Genomic DNA, 4,250 nt, shown 5'->3' on the forward strand with positions numbered 1-4,250 from the left:
ATGTGATTGATTCGATTCATTCGCCAATAAACGTTTAATCTTCACTAGAGCAATACCCGTGCACAACGTGGAGAGTATCCAAACGTGGAGTGTATGCCAAACATAAACAAATATATTTAATAAATGCCAAACGTAAACAAACAAATACAATATAAAAAAATAGAGAAAGCAGAGGAAAATAAAGAACTCTTATTCCCAATCGAACACGTACCATCCAGTTACAGGTCGAGAGGTTTACCATTGCGCAAAGGCAAACTTAAATTTGTGCCCACCCCTGTGTCTCCAACCTATTTTTCCAGTAGAGCATTCTGGGTAAATGCACTTAATCAATGACGTCACGGTCGTGTACCGAATCGAGATTTTCTTTACTGCGGGCCCGACGGTCGGGTAAATAATCACATTGAAACGGGTAGGAGTTTTCCCAAACGGGGCGGGCGCGCCCGGTTTGCGCAACGTAGGGAGAAGCCTGAGATATTGGTAGTATCTTTGGTGTGCCCAGGTACCTCAGACTGTAGGATGTGGGATCCAGGTGACTGGCATTACCGTGCAGAGGGGAACTCCAGCCTCGTAATTGCACACAATCATTTTCCGTATGTGCTACGCTTGCAAAAGATTGCCGTGACTGACGGAGATAAAACAGAGAAAGAGTCTGCGTTCTTGAACGACGCTGTTCAGGGAGAGTGCCTTGCCAGCGTTGGACAGCTCAACGAGAGCGAAATTCTGAGAGGGAACAGTATCAACCGGTCGTTACAGTTTGCTAGCGACGTTATGCTTCCGGTGATCGGCAGTGAATACGTCTCACCAGGATGTCTGATCACTCTACCCGATTACTTTCTAAACAGCATCAGGGTAAACGTCGAAAAAAACAGACCGCCGAATCGACGGAAGAAGGTTTTGACAATTGGTTTCAATAGTGCCACTCTGCTTCTTGATTTCTGTGTAACGTGGCCCCAGCAAATCAGCAAAGATCCCATCGATGGCTTTTTGTCAAGTTTTATTTCGAAGTTGAGCTGTTTTCGCTTCCATACCCATCCCACTGGCAGCGTGCCAAAAGCAGACGCTGTGTCACTTTGCGTGGAAATCAAGCCGAAATGCGGATTCTGTCCGTCGAACACGCGCCTCTATCCCATCAAAAAGTCCGTCTGCCGGTACTGCATGCATCAGGTGACTAAACTCAAAGATGAGCAAATCGGCAGACTCAGCGCCTACTGCCCGCTCGATCTGTTCTCGGGCGTTCTGAGCAGAACACGACGAGCGATTCGCGCGTTGTTCGAAGACCCGCAGAACAACCTGCGCGTGTTCTACGCGCGTGAACAAGTATTCGGCGACAAACTTCGCGACGCGGACCTGCGCCAGCTGCTGACGACGTTCATGTTTCCCGCCGCATCGCGCAGTTCGACCGCAGGTGGCACCACCGGTGCCTCGACCTTGCCGGATGAGGACGTCCTGGAGTTGCTCGTCGACGTCATCGTCGAAGCGCTGTGGCGGCGCGGCGGCGACGGCGACGGGGTTCGTGGCGACCTGAGTAGCAGTGCAGACGGCTCGGCACCTCGCAACGATGCTGACATCGGAGCAAACTGCCGTCGGAAGACACGGTGCCTGTCGAAAGGCGTCCCTCTGCCGCCGGGATGCATATTGGAGCGTGTGCTGTCCGCTCAGAAGCTGGACGCTCTACCGATCGAGGTCATTTTAATGCATTACGAGACGTTGGAGAAGAATTCATGGTAGGAATGCATGCAAAGCTGTTTCTAGCAGGGGTGAAACAGAATTTACATTTCAATAACCTGGACTTAGCAGTTCTTGTTTGTTACTTATGTATAAACTCAGTAGATGGCGTTGGTGTCTACGACATTTCTTTAACCTGGTGAACAGTGATAGTCGTCAGTAGAGTTAAACAGCTGTGGTTGGAATAAGAGCAGGTTCAGAGGATCCATTTGTAGTATTTTATGTTTCAGCCTATTTCGTGATCAGGATGGGCCATACAATACCGAAAGTTGGACTGCGATACGACAGAATGTGAATGACTCGCTGGAAACAGATGATGGGAAATTGCTTCACATCCGTAGATTCCTGATTGCGCAGACCGCAAAGGACTGCTCGATCTTCATATCTTTCCAGAAGGTAGCTTCTTCCTCACTGCCTCCATCAGACAGTAGCCAAACTGATAGCTCACACAACTGTGGCTATAACAGCGAAGTCAGTGGCGAAAAAGAGTTGTCGGGATTTGGTTCACCGTATCGATTTGCGGGCGAGTTTATATTTTCTGTCCATGTCGTAGACCTGGACCCAAAAGATTGCAAGCGCATACCAAAGTATTTTGAGGATGATAAAATCATTGTAAAAACGTACGAAAATTATTTAAAGGAATAAAAATAAGGCACCTGGGGATAGTTTGCAGGACGAATGGATATTACCATACAGTGGCTTATATGCTGATGATGAGATGTGAAAAATGCTGGTGGCGGCCTAGCCACAAGTTCCCATCTCGCTTAACACTACGTGGCGTAACAGTGTAACTACGTCGTGTAACAGTCGGAGAGCCTGGTCGGTTTAGTGGCGGCCATGCTATTTTCATTTGTATATCGCTGGCCACTTGGCACTTGGCAAGTTATTGCATTTACCAATAGACGTGTTTTATTATCCCAAATATACTGCTTGTGTTTAATCACCTAGCAACTGGAGCTTCTCACATGTTGCTCAAAATGTGTCTGGCAGTTTAAAATAATGAAAAATCGGTTGTTTATCTTAATATTGCACTGTATGCGAATGCATTACTGCATTGCCCTGTGATTCCTTGTTAACACGCGTGTAGTTTCGTGCGTGCATGCATGTTGTTTCGTGCGTGCACGCGTGTGGTTTCGTGCGTGCACGCGTGTGGTTTCGTGCGTGCACGCGTGTGGTTTCGTGCGTGCACGCGTGTGGTTTCGTGCGTGCACGTGTGTGGTTTCGTGCGTGCACGCGTGTGGTTTCGTGCGTGCACGCGTGTGGTTTCGTGCGTGCACGCGTGTGATTTGATATTTTCATAAAAATGTATGATGCCAAAATAATTCCGCTCGAGGGTGACGGGATAATAAGGTGGAGATAATATTTTTGTATAGGGGCCTACACTGAGAATCACACGAGTGTACGTGTGTGCGGTGTGCGATGGGCGTACCAGATAAAATATTGCCTTTACACAGATTAAACTTGTTATTGCTTGCTATATCTGTTGTCATCGTGTCCTTGTAGGTAAGAGCGCAACACTTCATGTTATTGTTATATAGTAATATGTTAATACTGGTAATACCCACCACAGATGGAGCCACCGTCTGCAGCATGGCTGATCTTAAGAAGAATATCTAATAAACAAGTCTCATCTATCAAACCAGTTTCTCTTGGCGATAAGGGTTTTGCGCTCATCTAGCCACAGTATTCCCTTGATGAGCTGGAATGTAATCATTTCGTTGCGAATTGCATTGTCCGTGAATTCGCACGATTGTGCCTTGGCTTTCAGGCGACAGATAAAGCTTTCTATCACTTCGCCCTCTCTCTGCATGAGGGAGGAGAGCTCGAGACGTGTGACCCACTTATTGGGCTTACCGACAAGATGTGCTTCGAACTTGCCGAACACGGTCACTGGTGCCTTCTTTTCAGCGTCGGTCAGCTAGGCCCATGTATTCCACAGTTCGCGACCCTGCAATCCGGATGACAACAATTAAGACGTAATGCCATTGTCTTTTCTCATCGACTCTTTCTTTATGACGAAATAGCTTGAGAGCTGCACGCTCCAAGATGGGTAATGTCCAGAACTGGGTGGTGTATACGTGTATGTATGTGTGTATACGTGTATATACGTGTATGTATGTGTGTATACGTGTGTATACGTGTATATACGTGTATGTATGTGTGTATGCGTGGCTGTGTAGTGTATACTCGTATGTATGTGTGTAGCGTGGCTGTGTAGTGTATACGTGTATGTATGTGTGTATGCGTGGCTGTGTAGTGTATACGTGTATGTATGTGTGTATGCGTGGCTGTGCAGTGTATACGTGTATGTATGTGTTTATATGTGGCTGTGTAGTGTATACGTGTGTGTATACGTGTATGCGTGGCTGTGTAGTGTATACGTGTATGTATGTGTGTATATGTGGCTGTGTAGTGTACACGTGTATGTATGTGTGTATATGTGGCTGTGTAGTGTATACGTGTATGTATGTGTGTATATGTGGCTGTGTAGTGTACACGTGTATGTATGTGTGTATATGTGGCTG

Source organism: Priapulus caudatus, unplaced genomic scaffold (assembly GCF_000485595.1).
Source record: "Priapulus caudatus unplaced genomic scaffold, Priapulus_caudatus-5.0.1 Scaffold501, whole genome shotgun sequence".
In the NCBI taxonomy this organism is placed as follows: Eukaryota; Metazoa; Priapulida; class Priapulimorpha; order Priapulimorphida; family Priapulidae; genus Priapulus; species Priapulus caudatus.